Here is a 17,737-nt window from a genome sequence, read left to right on the forward strand (position 1 = left end):
TTTATTTGGAATAAAATAAGTGTTTGTGATAAACCCGATTTTAATTTGATAAACACGGAATTTGCTGCTTAATCATATTAAGAAGAGGATTCCGCGTGCAAAGCGCGTTTATTTTCTGACTCAGCGCAAGGTGACAAGCCTGTCGCTAATACCTATCGTCTGGCGCTGGCTCTTGTCACTCGCGACATGAGGTTTTTTATTCCTAATGGAACTCGATCTCTTTTCTTTCGATTTCCGGACTATTTTTCTATATATAGGGTCCTAGACCTTCGTTTTCAAATCACCCAGAATTCTCTAATTCTGTCCTCTCTCTTAAGCAATAGCTTATTCTTTCTCCCTCTTGCTTTCTAAACTAGCTTTTTCACAAACAAAATTCCGCACACATTAGTTCTAGACACACCTAGCCAAGTTCGAAGTTGCCTTCGCCCTAGACGTGAAAGGTTGATAATTTATGAAGGTTTGGTCTCAAATCTCTCTTTCAATTATTTAAATTAATTGTTTGATTTATTATTTTCCTTGAAGTTACTAACGGGTGTATTTTGTTATTAGAAAGAGATACGAGGCATCCAAGTAAGTACTTTAATTACTTTACTATTATGTAGAAATCATGCTTTGATTGTTAGTATCATGTTAGGATGTCTTTATGATTCCTAGTATCATGTTTAGGGTATTAACTAAAATTTCTAATATCATGTATGTTTATATGATGCTTCCTATTCTTTCATAATATCATGTTTGTAACACCCCAATAATTCTCCCTTTTCCAAACCACTTACTTTAAATAAAAATAGAGGAGAACCATTGGCATGTTACCGCCACGTGTTAAAACGTTAAGGCTTTATCAAAGTATTGCAGCGGAAATCCAACTTAAATCTTAAAATAATGTAATTTAGAAAACCAATAAGTCAAAGCTTACAAATTGGAACCATAAAGACCCTTATTTAAAAACCAATAATCAAAATCTCAAAACATAATTATAATAGTAAAACATAAATAAGTTTAACACAAAGAACGAATACTCTCAATCACACCAATCCCTTGACAATGCGTATGTCAAATCCCCGAACTTCACATCATCAAGCTAACCTGTGCAATACTGCTCCCTAATAATACAAGTGTAATAATTGGATCATTACAGGGTCATTGAAAGGCGAAGGCCATGACCAAAATAAAACACACAAAAGCACGCAATCAGCAAAGCTGAGTACATACAAGCTACAACGCACAAAACCTAGCATGCTCAACTAATTAAAGTAAATAAACATACAACACGAATTCATTAATCTAGACTCCACACTTAAACAATTCAATCGACTCAACATACTTGCTAATCAATTCCAAACACTTGACTCTTTATATTTAATTTAATTAATTTAATTTGGAGTAAGCAATAGACGAGGTTGTCCAATCCACCAAATCATTTTGGTCCCAAATGACCATTTAAAATAAAAGTTTAGCGCGATGCAAGAATGGGCGCGACTCCATCCTCACAAAGTTAGTCTAGGATCCCATCTAACTTTCATTATAAAATAAAAATGTAAATACCAAAAGAGAATAGGACATGTTGATCAAACAAGCCTCGAAAAGCCACGGGCTACCACCGTGTACCCCAACCCATAATTGTCAATACTCCAGAAGTGCACGTTTTCCAGAGTTTTATTGCTCATCCATGTTTCACTTTACGTGATTACAATTTTAATTAATAGCCGACTCAATCAAATAGACCATACATAAAAATCATACATCAATTTAATTTTAATCTTATTTAGGACAATGGTGATTACATCCCAAATTGACCTTTAATTCCATTAAACTTCCAAATTATTCAAAATTGTTGAACATAGTCAACCCACCTAGCCATTTCGGCTTAATCCACCTTTACTCAATATACTAATAAGTCATGATTGAGTAATAAATAAAATAAATAACAACCTTGTGGAATAATTAATAAATTCATTCCACTTAAACCATTCAATTTCAATCCTTTAATAATCCAAATGTGGTTAACAAACCAATCCAATAAAATTATGCTTGTGTCAACATTCCATACAAACAATTAATCCAATATAATTCAACATGTTTGCATCCATAATCCCATACAAACATAATCAATTCACCAAAACATGTCTCATAAACATAAGCACATGAATTAATTGAATGTATAACCAAGTAATTTTCATCCAAGTGTTCTCTAATCATAAAACTAAGTTCTTTTCTTTGGTACCTAAACATGATACTACTTACAACGAAGTAGACATGTACGTACCTCGTGTAAACAATTCGGTTGGCCACTTAAAAACTAGAAATCACCTTCAATAAACTCCTCTCCTAAACCAAACAATAACATCTCAATCTATACTCAATCAATCAAATTTACAGCAACACTAACTTACTTTAAAACCTTCAAAATCCAAATCAAGCAACACTTTAAAACCCTCCCTTTAGTTAAAATTAAAGGCTTATATATAGTTCTTTAAATTTTCTTCATAAAAACCTTAAAATACATCATTATACATGAAATTATAGCAAGGTTAAAGTTTAATAAAAATCTTAAAATTATTTAAAAACCTCTAATAATCTCCCTTTTTAATGGGTGATTAAACCCTCTTTATAAAACATCAAAAGTAGTACTTAGGAACTATTTCCAGCACTTAAAACTTCAATAAAAAAATATATTTATGCTTAATTAACTTTAAACATAATTAATTTTATTAATCAAACTCAAGGATAATATTTTAAGTATAAAAAACTTCGTTAAAATCAAAAACTGCCCGAAAATCATAGTTAGAGGCTGAATTTGGCCACGAGAGGGTGGTGCTCACTACCAAAGGTAGTGAATCTTTCTTAAAACGTTGTTTGCACATGGAAAACACTACTTTTTTTTTTTTTGTCAAAATCGGATGAGTTCAGAACCTGATCGGGATTAAAACGGGATTAATATTAATGAACGGAAATCTTAAAATTAAAACACGAATTTAAGTGTTCAAAACAATCTGGAATTAAGTTAAACTAATTAGTACTTCTAATCACCAAAATTTCAAAACATCATTACTATAAAAGCCCTAAATCAATTGTTCATAAAAACCCTAAAATCATGATTTTCAATAATTAAAAACCCTAGGTTATATTTACAAAATCTGAAAATTATGACACTTATAAAATCTGAAATTATAAAGTTTAATCATCAAAATACAATTTGATACTAATTAAATTAATTTCAAACAATAAAATCAAAACCCATAATCAATAATTATAATTACACAAATTAATAAAACAAAGGAGAAAGAAAATAAGACTAAACTTTTGTGTGGGGAAATTTTTTGGGGATTCATGGGGTATTTATAGGAGAGAATGATAGGGTAAATAAGAAGATTGGGCCTCGTAAAAATAATGGGTCGATTAAAAATGGGTTAGGCTTGTGTGATTGGACATAAATTGTAGAATAAAGGTGCATAAAATAATTTGTTCAAATAAATTTCGACCCAGATTAATAATTTGAAACTTTTGAAATTAAATTATGAAAAATAACAAATAAATATTATAAATAAAATAAATTTTCATTTATAAAATATTTAAAAAATACGGGGGATTACAATGTTAGTATCATGTTAGGGTTAAAACTTTGATTTTATATTTAGTGACATGCTAGGGTTTGTTATTAATCTTGTTAGTATCATGCCTAGGATCTTGCTATCATTATTATACTTTATTGAATATTATTATTATGATGATAATTGTTATTATTATGTTGCTTGATATTATATATTATTATTGTTATTGCTTGATCACGCCTTTTATGCATGTTTAAAGGGAATTTGTACATGTAATCACATTTAATAAGATAATTAATAATCTTGTTTAGGCTAATATGATTATAATTCAAGTGATCTCAATAATATATTTGTTTGTGCATTAATATTCAACCAACATAGATTATACAGGTTTAGTGTAATACCCCGTATTTTTAATGTATTTTATAAATATTTATTTAATTATAAAATATATTTTGGGTCAAACCATTTTAATTATTGGATTATAAATAAAGCAAGTATTTATATTTGGGTCAATAATCCAAATGTAGCTCATCATTTTCTTAATAAACCAATTAGTCCTACTCTTGTATTTGGGTTAACTATTTTAAGTCCATGACTGTATGAAGCCTGAACCTACACTAATTACCCTACACTATATATATCTAATAGATCCCCAAAATTCCCCACACAAAAAGTCAAATGGTCAAAATGGACAATTTTCCCTTTTCTTTTCTTTTTCTTCTTTCTTTCCTTTCCCCTTCACCCTTCCCTAAAAACAAATCAACCCCCATTGCAGTTGCTGACGTGCGGCCATCGTCGGCTCGCTCCAGCCAGAGTTCGGACGCCGGTGACGCCCAACCACCTAACTGGTGACCACCACCCATAGCCCTTGCCTCCCTATCCCTTGCGTGAACAAGCAGCAGCAGGGACGCGGCTGCTGTCCGGTCAGCTACCTGCTGTCGCCGGCGACCTGCTAGTGGTCGCCCAGACCACCACCGCCGTACCACCTTTCTTCCTCCCTTCTCTCTCCTTGGTTTTGTTATTGAAATTAAGTTTTTGCATATTGTTATTAATATGGTTTTATTAGTTTAAAGTATGATTAATTTAGTATCAAAATCATATTCTTAGTATTCAAAGAATATAATTTCAGATTTTATACTTGATGTTAATTTTCGGATTATATAAACTACTTCCTCCGTTCCTTTATAGTTGCAACACACACTTTATCACGCTATTTAAGAAAAGTGGACCTCACATGTTATAATACACTTAAAATGGGGTAAAATGGTTGTTAGGAATATAATCAAGTGGACCATGTGCTTTATTTAAAGGTATTAGTACAATTTTCACCATAAAAGCCTTCCTTTTATGGTGTGTTGCAACTATTGTGACATTTTCATATTAGGTAAGTGTTGCAACTATAAAGAAACGGAGGAAGTATAAGTTAAGGTTTTCAATTTGATAAAGTTATGATTTTTAGGGTTCTTACATAAATTGATTTGGGGCTTTTCTATATTTAGTAGTTCTATGGATTGATTAAGCATAAAAGTGATGTTTTGATGAAGTTTTGAAGGGTTTTTAATTGATCTAAAATGCTGGAATTTTGCCTAAAGTCTTATTTTTGGTGTTTTATAAAAAGGGTGTAATTACCTATTAAAGAGGAGTTTAATTAAGGGTTTTTAAAAAAATTTCAGCTTATTATAAGTTATTTAAAGTGGATTTAAGTTGTTGGAAATTGTGTATACAAGGGTAATGTAACACCCCCAAATTACTCTCTAATATTAACAATAGTATCCAACTTTAGGGAGTAACATGGGAGTATTACCGCCACGTGATTACGTAAGGCTTAACAGAGTTTTGCAGCGGAAAATAGTACTTAACTTTCATTAATGATAATAATAGTAGTAATAATAGTTTGATACATTTTCAAAGTAACTACACTACTAACACTATGTTTATTAAGTTAAACTAGGTGATCACCACCCATCATTCCCAATGCAGCACATAGTTCACGTTGTCCGATCGCCATCACCTATCTACTCATCAAAATGATAAGTAGGGCCAAGCCAAAACAAAACAAATACGTATTAGCCAAAATGCTAAGTACATACAAATGCTAGTCATGTAAAATCAATTTAATTAATTAAACATGTTTTCAAAGAGATTTAACTTAAATAAATCATAATTTATCCAAACCATTCATGAATAGAAATTCATGTATAAAAACTTGTCAAAAGAACCAATTTTCGAAACAACCAACTTTCCAAAGATAATTCCGAATAGGATGGATCAATCCTTATTTTCGTAAATCATTTTACCACCTAAGTGTGCATACCCCCCAAGCTAGTAACTCCTTTACATAGTGCTATCAAGGGGAAAGACTAGGTCATACAAAGTCCATAGTCTTCAACTTACTCCGCGTAGTAGGAGTTAAAAAATCCAAAGATCCAAGGAATAAATCCTGATAAATAAACTTTCCAATATCCCATACTCGGGATAATTTAAACAATAAAACCTTCTTCTTGAATATCAATACAAGTTTATAATCAACCATATAAAATATTTAAACATTTGAGATTAAACGATTAAACCATGCTTCACCGAATATATTTCACGATTATTTAAACATGGTTCGAAATCACTTAACATGTAAATCACGTTGCATATAAAAGCCACTTATAAAAGATCTAGCCACGTGTACGTACCTTGATCCTTGCACACAAGTACGAAACTCCTAATTTTGAACCCGAAATTCCTCCTATAACAAACCAATAGTTCTAATCAAATACTTTTCAACCCATAGACACAAGGACTTAGACTATCGACTTTGACTAGTTGTGCATGAACAACTTATTATTATAACCCTTTTATAAAATTAACACTTGTATTTATGAAGTAATCTTTAATGATCCATAGTAGTAGTAGTAGTAATAATAATAATAATAATAATAATAATAATAATAATAATAATAATAATAATAATAATAATAATAATAATAATAATAAGGTAGTAGTAATACTTTTGGTAAGTAGTAGTGAGTAGTAGTAGTCTAGTAGTATAAAATAGGAGTACTAGTCATGCTTATATTATTATTATTATTATTATTATTATTATTATTATTATTAAGGTAGTACGTAGGTAGTAGTAGTAGCAAAGATATCAATAGCAACAACTATAATACTAACAACAACAATTATAATAATAATAATAATAATAATAATAATAATAATAATAATAATGATGACGATAATAGGAAGTAGTAGTAGTAGTACGTAACATATGAGTAGTAGTAGTAATAATAGTAGTAGAAATAATTTTATTAATAATCATAATAGTAGGAGTTAAAGTGGTGTAATAGTAGTAGTAATCTAGTAGTATACATATATATAGTAGTATATAGGAGGGACTTACGGTAGAAACAAGAGGGAAATTAAAGGAGGTGGCGGCACGGTGGAGGCAAGGTGGTGTCGTGGTGGCTCCGACCAAAAGGAAATGAAAGAAAGGAGGATATGAGGGGGAAATAAAGGAGGAGAAGGAATATGGAGTAAGAATGCCTTACTTCCATGGCTATTTATAGCCTCCAAAAACTTCCATAATCAATGTTGCCATAAATGAGATGGACGACGGTTGGGTGGTTTACTTGGACTTTGAGCATTGACCATTGGCCATCAACTTGGACTTTGAATATGGAGTAAGAAGTAGATGAGTGGTAGTTGGGTAAATTTGACCCGGAAATAAGTGTTTGACTCGGAATTTTGGGCATGATACTAAAGGTTAAAAATCCGATTTTTGCTTATGACAAATTTTAACATGACTCGTATAATTAAAACCTTTTACAAAACATAATTATAATATTATCTTCATAAAATCATATAAATATATTTGTGTAATTTTAGACACCCATTTGTGTCTCCCCAAAACCAAACCCAGTGATGAGTACCTTTCACGTCGAATCGTAATCGAATGAAGTGAAAGTGTGGAAAGTTTAGTGTTGCGGATAGTTTTAATTTCTTTTCTCTTCTCTCCGTTTTTGAAAACTTATTTTAAGAAAACAGCCAATCCAGTTTTGTTGGTCCATGATATGGGTCCAATAGTAGTGTAGTTGGATGGGGCTTGACAAGAGCTTTCCAACGATATATTATAAGCCCAATTCCGATGAATATTGAGGAAGTTATGGCCAATTTACTAAACTGGGCCCGGTTATGCGGCCCAATGATCTAGGGGAGGGCCTAATATAGATTTATCATTCCTAATGCAATTAGGAATGGTTTTAGTCTTCTAGATTCTTCTAGAAGGTTCTTTTCATTCTTAATTCAATTAGCATTGATAAATTGACTTTTGTTGACTTTTCAGAGTTTTAATTAGAATCAAAAAACATTTTTTGAGGGAAATACGATTTTATCCTCCCTTACGGCAATTTCTATCTGATTTTAAGAAAACGCGTGAAATTTTAAATCAGCGCCAAACGCCAGCTATAGCGCTTGGCGCTACGCTTGGCGCCTGGAGCTAATAATGTTGGCGTCTGGCGCCAATAGCCAGCGTTGGCGCTGGTTCGATTTTATCTGCGCCAGAACTCTGTTTTTGATATTTTATCTTTTTGGCTGATTTTCTCTATATATAACGTGCTACAAACTCCGTTTTCGATAACCAGTTTTCATCAATAACCAATTATCACCAACTCTCATCAAGATTCTCTTGATTACTCTCTCTCTCTTTTCTAAACTAGCTTTTCTCAAATATACAAAATTCCGCATTCGCAAGACTTAGATACACCTAGCCATATTCGAAGTTGCCTTTGCCCTAGACGTGAAAGGTTTAATTTCTGAGGGTTTGGTCCCAAATCTTTGTTTCAATTATTTAATTTAATTGTTTTGTTTATTATTTTCCTTGAAGTTACTAACGCGTGTATTTTGTTATTAGAAAGAGGTACGAGGCATCAAAGTAAGTGCTTTAATGGTTTTTATTGATGTTATGATGTAGAGTTCATGCTTAGATTGTTATTATGATATTCCTAGTATCATGTCTAGGATAACTTTAATATCAAGTATGATTAAAAGTATGATGCCTTTTATGTTCTTCCTAATATTTATGATTGTTAGTATCATGTTAGGGTTAAAGCTTTGATTTTTAATGTTTAGTGACATGCTAGGGTTTGTTATTAATCTTGTTAGTATCATGCCTAGGATCTTGCTATTATTATGCTTTAACATGATTATTATTATCATGAGGATTTTATTATTGTTATAATTATTATGATTATTATTATTATGCTGCTTGATTTTTATTGTTATTGCTTGATCACACCTTTTATGCATGTTTAAAGGAAATTTGTACTTGTTATCATGCTTAATATGATATTAATAATCTTGTTTAGGGTTAATTTGATTATAATTCAAGTGATCGCCAATAATAGATTTATTTGTGCATTAATATTCAACCAACATAGATAAACAGGTTTAGGGTTAATCCTATTGAATGCATGTTAGTCAGAAAGCGCACATGAATACGATCAGAATAAAGTAGAGGCCTATTATCAGGGCAGGTTCAATCTCTTTTAGGTTGGATTTGTACCTTCATCCCCGAACCCTATTTGGTTCAAGACCTTATGGAGTTGACGATCTCTTGGATCGTTAAAGGGGTGTAACCTTCACCTCGTGAATGGTTTACAAGTTCCTAAAAAACTTGTTGGCGACTCTTTTTCTCTATCTTCTTCCCTTTTGGATGCCACCGTACTTTAGTGTATGATCACAGTGGGGTTCAAGTTAGGGGATTAACGCTTGAAATATTCCCTACAGTTTTTGGCTACTCCACTGGGGAGGATTTCTATTTTAATTCCTGAATTTGTTTCGGCAATGATTTAGAATGAGTGGATGAGACTCGAAACGTTATAAGTATTTCATGTGCGTAATTTTGATTAACATTATTGTCATATGCATAAAAAATATCTCATTGGAAAGACCATCCGTAATGAGTTAAAACCTAGGATTTTACACGTAGGAAATTTGAGAAATATCTTTCACAACTAGGACCGAAATAACACTGCGCGAAACTGGAAAATTTTATCGAGCACAGAAAGCTACTGAGGCATGTAGGAATTAGCGTCAGTGACCAGAGCATTGGCGCCAGACATTTACCTATAGCGCCAGACGACAGGCTTGTCGCTAGGCGCTACAGCTAAAACCTGGCGCCAGTCTCTGTTTGCTGGCGCCAAATTCTTCCAATACCGAGCCAGAAATATGCGTTCTAATTTCGACCAGTTTTTCATATTGTTGGCTCGATCCTACTTCATGTCCTTATACAACTTATCCCCTCCGGGATGCATTAAATAAGGAGAACTATGAGCTTCCTCCATCAACTTCTGCTTAAGATCGCTTCGATTATGAGGGACACACCATCTCCCTTTAAACCTCATGCTTCCATCATCGGCTATTGAAAAGTCCAATACTTGCCCTTCCTCGATATTCTCTTTAATCTTGTTTAACTTTTCATCTCCGGGCTGACTTTCCCGAATTTCATCATAGATTGACGGTCTGCTCAACAAGGCACTCAAGATCTTCTTAACTTCTCCTTGTTCCAATACCTCCAAATTCATCTTTTGGAATTCCGCACACAATTGATCTGGTAGAATCATTGCATTAATTGCATGACTTGACTTCCTACTTAATGCATCAGCTACAACATTCGCTTTCCCTTCATGATACTGAATCTCCAAATCATAATCCTTAATCAACTCCAACCATCGTCGTTGTCTCATGTTCAACTCCTTTTGAGTGAATATGTACTTCAAACTCTTGTGATCGGTGTAAATCCTACATGTTACTCCGTACAAGTAGTGTCTCCAAATCTTTAATGCAAATACAATTGCTGCTAACTCTAAGTCATGGGTCGGGTAATTCACCTCATAAGGCTTCAACTGTCTCGAGGCATAAGCAATCACCTTCCGATTTTGCATCAACACACAACCTAACCCAAACTTTGACGCATCACTATACACCTCATACTGTTCACTTCCATCAGGCAGGGCTAACACAGGTGCCGTATTCAACTTCTCTTTCAATGTCTGAAAAGCCTTCTCATACTCTGGAGTCCACTCATACTTACATTCTTTCCTCATTAAGCTCGTCATCGGCCTTGCAATTCTCGAGAAATCCTTAACAAATCTCCTATAATAACCTGCTAACCCAAGAAAACTCCGAACATCTGACACACTCCTTGGGGTCGGCCATTCACTTACAGCCTTTACCTTTGCTGGGTCCACCGATACTCCTTCCTTGGAAATCACATGACCTAGGAAAGCTACCTCTTCCAACAAAAACTCGCACTTTGAGAGTTTGGCATACAATTGATGCTCTCTCAAGGTTGACAATACCACCCTCAAATGATCCTCATGCTCTTCCGGGTTCCTCGAATACACCAATATATCATCGATAAACACCACTACAAACTTGTCCAAGTATAGCCTAAAAATTCGGTGCATTAAATCCATAAAAACAGCAGGTGCATTGTGATGTGTCTATTTTATATAGTATTTTACCCCCATCCCTTGGTCATAATTAGTAGTGTTTTTGGCTCTTTAGAGCCACTTCTATTACTAATTGGTGTTTTCTAGTGTTTTTGTAGATTTGGTTGACTTTTGCAGGGATTTACACTTTTGAAGTATTTTCCCGAGATATTTTGGAGCAATCACGAGCATTGGAGAAGCACGACCAGACTTTATAGCCCAGGACCGGTTAGAGCCATCGAACCGGTGATTAAGGGCTCGGTATAGATGATACCGGGGCATTTGGACCGAGTAATCAAAACCCGAGGAGGAAACCCAGATTGGCCCGAAGAATTGGAGCCTAATCGTAGTCCAATTAGTGGCCCAAGAGAGCCGCCCGGCCAAAAAGGCTGGCGCCCGGAGGCGCGCCCGGCCGGGCGGGAGAAGCTTAGGTCGGCGCCTGGTGACGCGCCCGGCCGGGCGCGAGATTCAACCTGAAGAGCAAAAAGGAGCGCCCGATCGGGCGCTGTAATTGTTAGGAGGCGATTAGCGTCGTTTTAATTTGTTTTAGTTTAGGATTTGTACGGAGTATAAATACTCCTCCGTAATACGATTTTAGGATCTCTCTCTCTATCTCTCTTTTGCTCTTTCTTTACTCTCTTAATTGTTTTCTTAGATTTTCTCTCTCTTAAACCTTTGTTCTTAATCTACTCTTAATTCCATATTTGTTTGGTAACTATTTCTCTTCTCTTAATCTTAGTCGTTTATTTTATTCCTTTGATTATGTCTTGCTTTATTGCTTTTATTAGTTTAGTTTTTATCATGTGTGAGTAGTTCAATTTCTAGGGTTTATGGGGATCCATAAATAATATGAAGGGGTAATTTATTGTTGATTGTCATTGCTAGATTAATTTCCTATTGATTGCTTTAATGCTCTGTGACTAGATTAGGCCTGATCTTTTATGCATGAGTTTGAAAATATTGATTCGAGATTCGACAGATGAGAATTGATGTTTAGGTCTAGTTTCAATAGGCAGGTTAATTTATAAATGGTTAGGTCGAGATTCGAAAGATGAGATTTAATACTGGTAAATTAATTGTGTGATTATAATACGTAGCGAAAGCCCTTTATAATATGAGTAATGTATGCATTGATGAATGATTATTATATTCTACCCTGGAATATTATTTATTGGTGAACCTATGCCCTAGATCCCTTTTATATATTATTTCCTCCTTATTCTTAACCTTTGTAGTTTAGTTTCATACTCAACTTATATATTGGTTACCTAATAATCTAGATTATATTAGTTAATTAGGAATAGAAAGACTTGTTTCCCTGTGGAGTTCGACCCTACTTCCCTATCTACTTTAGTTAGAGGACTTAGGTAATTACTTTTGATTAGGGGATACGACTTTACCCTGTCAAAATTTGGCGCCGTTTCCGGGGAAACGGTTTTATTTTTATTTCTAATTATTTTTGTAGTCTAGGTTATTTTCTTTTTTGTCTCAGAGAACGTTAGTTATTTGAGGCAAATCTCATATTTGCTTTTAGTTTTTTGTTTTTGCCCAGGTGTTCCAGATCAGGGTACATCCCATTCGATCCTGAGATCGAACGTTCCTTCCATAGACCGAAAAATCTCTACAAGCAAATCCTGGCGGATTCTGGTGATAATAATAATCACTGCGATCCTCCAACTGGTTCTAGCGATTCAGAAGTATCATCAGACGCAGAATCAGAGATGGCGGCTCCAAAGAAGCTTAGTGATTACTCACAACCAAAGCTTACAGATTTTCCACATCACACCCCTACTCCGGCTCTTGATGGGGTATAATTTGAAATTAAACCTCAATTTATAACGATGATAGAGAGGAAGCAATTCAGTGGAGCTAAGGGTGAAGAACCAAATCTTCACATTGCCAACTATTGTCAATATTGTAATACCATCAGGCAAGCCGGGGTTACACAAGACCAAATCAGGGAGATTCTCTTTCCCTTCTCTTTAACTGGAAAAGCTAAATTGTGGTTTAATGGCTTAAATAGAACTGCACTTGGTATAACTGACTGGGAAATCTGGTTTTGAATTTTTATAATAAGTATTATCCTGCAGAGAGAACAGCCGTACTACTGAGTGCGATTCAGAACTTTGCCCAAGAAGTCGATGAATCCTTATATGAGGCTTGGGAGAGGTTCAAGGACTTACAAAGAGAATGCCCCCACCATAATTTAGCACAATGGCAGTTAATCCAAGCCTTTTACAATGGCATTGGAAATTCTTCTAGAATAATTTTAGATTTTGCAGCTAGTGGGAGATTTATGAATCTTAATGTTGATGATGCAGGTCAGGTTATTGAAGATATGGCGATACACAATTCCCAATATGGGAATCCTAGAGGATTTGCTTACAAGGGGAAGCATAGCGTCGACTCTGTATCCTTTTTGCTAGCTCAGCTGACCTCTATCTGCCAAAAATTAGATAATCTTAACACTGCTAATGTAGCTAATGTTTATGCAATTAATAATTCTAATGAGGCTTTCTGTGAAAATTGTGGAATTTTAGGTCATTGGAAACAAGATTGCAGGAGTTCCGTGGAGCAAGTTAATGCCTTTCAAGCTTATAGGCAGAATAACCCATACTCCAACACCTACAATCCTGGGTATCGGAACCATCCGTACCTTTCCTATCGGAGTACTAATGTTCAAAATCCACCACCACAAGAACCACAGGCGCCACTGCAACAACAACAGAAATATTATCATCCCAATGCTGGCCAAAAGAACCAATCACAATAAACCTCCTCATCTTCCGACCATTCTTTGGTGGAAATTAGAGCGATGTTGGTTAACATGCAAAAGCACATGGAGAGTAGAGATGCGATAATTGATTCAATCCTAGCGCACAGTAAAATTGTAGATAATCCAATTGCGCAACTTTCCGCTACTCTACAAGCCTGCCAACAGGGAGCTCTGCTGGCGCAGCCGACCAGGCCTACGGATCAAGCCTACGCAATTACTCTAAGGAGTGGTTCAAACTATGAAGGGCCCCCTATGCCCAGAGTTGATGAACCTGTTTTATTAAATAATGCTAATCTTGATTCCATTAAACCTGACGATGTAGCTAATAGCCCTGCAGGGCTAAAGCATAATACTAACATATCTAATTCTACATTGCAAGGTACGACTCTAGAGAAGGTGGCTACTCCAGACAAGAGCAATAATGCTCCAAAGCCAATTATAAAACTTCCATTCCCCAATCGTCAATTGAAGACAAACTTGGATAAGCAGTTTGGTAAGTTCCTGGAGATGGTAAAAGATTTGAAGGTAACAGTTCCCTTCACTGAATTAATCACACAAATTCCTTCATATGCAAAATTTATGAAAGAAATATTGACAAGGAAAAGGTATATTAGTGAGGTAGAGACAGTAGCTTTCACTGCAGAGTGTAGTGATGTACTTCAGAATAAATCTCCACCTAAATTAAAAGATCCAGGTAGCTTTTCTATCCCTTGTCATATAGGCAATCTAATGATTGATAATGCATTGTGTCATTTGGGTGCTAGCGTTAGTGTCATGCCATTATCTTTGTGTTCCAAGTTGAATATGGGTAAATTAAAAGCTACTAATATTACTCTACAAATGGCCGACCGTTCTTTCAAATACCCTTTAGGTGTTTTAGAGGATGTCCCCGTTAGAGTAGGTAAATTTTATATACCTGTGGATTTTGTTGTTCTTGATATGGCTGAGGATATGTAAACCCCAATTATTTTGGGTAGACCATTCCTTAACACTGCAAGAGCAATCATAGATGTGAGAAGTGGTAAGTTAACACTATCAGTAGGGGATGATAAAGTTATTTTTAATCTTAATAATACCCCTAAAAGCTCCATGACTGAGGAGAAATGTTTTAGTGTCAATGTGGTTGAGAATTATTCTAACAAGCCCCAAGCTCTTGAAAAAGATCCCTTGGAGACGGTATCTTGTGTTGCATCCCTTTCAGATGAGATAGACAAATGGCAGAAGGAAGTTGATGCAATAGAAAGAGCACCCTACACTGTTGGTCTTGGTTTTGAGGACAAAAAGGTGGAATCAATCAAGCAAGTTGTGCGATTTGAGCCTACGGTAAGTGTTCCGCCAGATCGAGTTGTAAGTGTTGAATGCAATAACAATTTGAAGCAACCCTCGATCAAAGAGGGATCTTTGGTGCGTAGCATTGAAGACCTCCCAGTCCAAGTCAAGGAGGATCCACCAGACAAAGTGAATTGGCGTCCCACAGGGCATGTCAGGAAGCCGCGTCGTAGCCAAAACACCGCTAAACCGGGTGAGAAACCGCCCGATCAAGCGTTAGGCCAAGGGTCCTAATTATTGTACTTGGTAAAAAGGTTGTGCGGGACCTAGATAAACCAGCGCTTTGCGGGAGGCAACCCGTACTTTTAATGCTTTTTAGACTAGTTTTTCTTTCTTTTTCTTCTGAGAGGAGAGATAAGGGAATTTAATGAGTTTTATGAGTGCTTATACAAGTTTGAAGGAAAAGAGTTAGCAAAAATTTGAAGAAAAGAAGCAAAAAGTGAAATCGTCAATTAGCCTCGGGCCCGACTGGGCACGAGAGCTAGGCTAAAAAAATCGAGTGATTTCGCCCGACCGGGCGATGGGCGCCCGACCGAGCGCGAAATTAGTCATATACGGACATATTTGCCGCCCGATCAGGCAACCCTCGCCCGACCGGGCGCGAGAATAGGTGGAAATTTGGGCATTAGATCGACCGGGCAGGCGCCCGACCGGGCGCGAGAGAATAATAATTCGGGCCGTCTAGATCGCCCGATCGGGCAACTACCGCTCGATCGGGCAACTACCGCCCGACCGGGCGCGAGAGCTGAACATATTTTAAACATTAGATCGCCCGACCGGGCGAGCCCCCGCCCGACCGGGCGCGACGCTCGACCTCTTCATCTTCTTCGTTCTTCGTCTTTTTCCCTCATTTCACTCTACCTCCTCAATTACTTTCTCTCTCTAAAACTCAAATTCTCTCTACCTTCTCTCTAAGATTTCTTCCCCAATTCTCACCCAAATTCAAAACTTTTTACATATCTTTAATCCCCTTTTCATCCTCTACATTTCCATATAAAAATTTTCAGATTTTATTCAAATAAATTTTCATACCCATTTCTACCATGGCTTCAAAGAGGGCTCGGTCTATTTTTGGTAGGAGCTCTAGTTTGAGGGAGGAATACAACCCGGATTTACAACTCCCGTACTGGCCGACGATCCGTATTGCTAGCTGAGAGCAAAAGGAGCGGCTAGAACACCTAATCGGGCGCGAGGTAATTCCTTCTCGGTGGTTACACCGCCCTACTTTAGAATCATTTGGTTTGTATGATTTTGTAAAACGATTTTTAAATGAAATTGGCATGAGAAAATTTGTTGACATGCACTATCCTACATTCCGAGAACTAACTTGTGAATTTTTGTCTTCTTTTCAAGTTGTAAGTAGTAGAAATGGGCCGAATTTAATTTTTAGGTTGAACAATAGGAATATTAGTTTAACTTATGTAGAATTTTGTAAATTATTTGAATTAAATTCTGAATTACCTCACCAATGGCATGCGGACTATAAAATGGGTGACATATATCATGCTTTGACTGGTTTGCCTACTCCTGACCCCCAAAATGCTAGTACCAAACCTATTCATCACCCTGTCCCAAAAATCTGGCAAAGATTTGCGGGTTTATGTTTTTTAGGTAGGAACGAGCCCCATAATGCCCAAACTAACGAACTAGCTGTTATAGGACACTATGTGTATGGGTTCGGGAAATTAAACATAGGTAGTATATTATTCACCATCTGAGCAGGCATGCCACGACCAGCACCACATCTCGCACCCCCATCCGTTTAGGAGGCCTTATCACTCGAATACTAGTGAAAAAGGCCGGTTTTGTAGTGGATGGACCCCACCAACTGACCAACTGTGGACCAGATACCTATATGACTGCTAGGTATTTTGAGGAGTTGGGGTGGGTACGACCGGATAGCGAGCAGACACCCTTTTGGTGTATTAGGACTGGGAGCGAGCAACCTTTGCCCATCTTTCCCCTACCCAGTCCTGACTTGACCGCCTTTCCCCCAGGGCAACCATCTTACCCATATGATGTTTTAGTTGCCAACGCTAGGGGGCAAGCACCACCACCACCCCAGCCTCAGCCCGAGGTGGCATTTTCTCCACCTCGCATGTCTCACTCCGTCCCTCATGTTGACTCTGACCCAGTTTTGGACCTTCAGAGTATAGGTCAGGCCTTAGGACGTATCGAGCATTCCCATACTGACCTTAGGAGGATGGTAGGCTCCATAGACCAGAGGTTAGGGTACCTAGAGAGGAACCAGGGTAGAGCTCTCTACCCTATGTACGATGATTATGCTTGTCGGGGCAACATTCCCGACGACGCTATTCACCCTGACTGGTTTCAGCCTCCACCCCAGGGATACGATAGGGATCCCACTTCCCATGGTATTTACACTGACTATTCTGCCTTCCATGGGTACGACCAGGACATTCCTTTCGGGGGACTGGCGGGGGGGGGGGGGGGGAGTTTTCATGCTGATTATTTTGGTTGTAGCTCTTCTGGTGTAGGTGGTGCAGGTGGCAGTGGAGGTGCAGGTTTCGGCTCGATGGATGAGGATGATCAGGACTAGCTATGCTGGGATAGTTCCCGAGCCAATGAGGACATTG

At 36.6% G+C, this 17,737-nt stretch overlaps 1 long non-coding RNA gene and 1 other non-coding gene across 2 annotated transcripts; both read right to left on the reverse strand.

Annotated features, from left to right (window-relative positions):
- Nucleotides 1-5,403: 5,403 nt before the first annotated feature.
- On the reverse strand, nucleotides 5,404-7,048 carry LOC145556157 (uncharacterized). The gene is made up of 3 exons (XR_014091780.1): nucleotides 6,946-7,048; nucleotides 6,239-6,291; nucleotides 5,404-5,569 (listed from the first exon to the last, which is right to left on the reverse strand). It is a non-coding gene; the product is annotated as an uncharacterized LOC145556157 (long non-coding RNA).
- A 6,088-nt stretch (nucleotides 7,049-13,136) lies between these two features.
- Nucleotides 13,137-13,243, reverse strand: LOC145556955 (small nucleolar RNA R71). Its single transcript, XR_014092044.1, has one exon. It is a non-coding gene; the product is annotated as a small nucleolar RNA R71 (small nucleolar RNA).
- Nucleotides 13,244-17,737: the final 4,494 nt, after the last annotated feature.

Source organism: Chenopodium album, chromosome 8 (assembly GCF_948465745.1).
Source record: "Chenopodium album chromosome 8, dcCheAlbu1.1, whole genome shotgun sequence".
NCBI lineage: Eukaryota > Viridiplantae > Streptophyta > Magnoliopsida > Caryophyllales > Amaranthaceae > Chenopodium > Chenopodium album.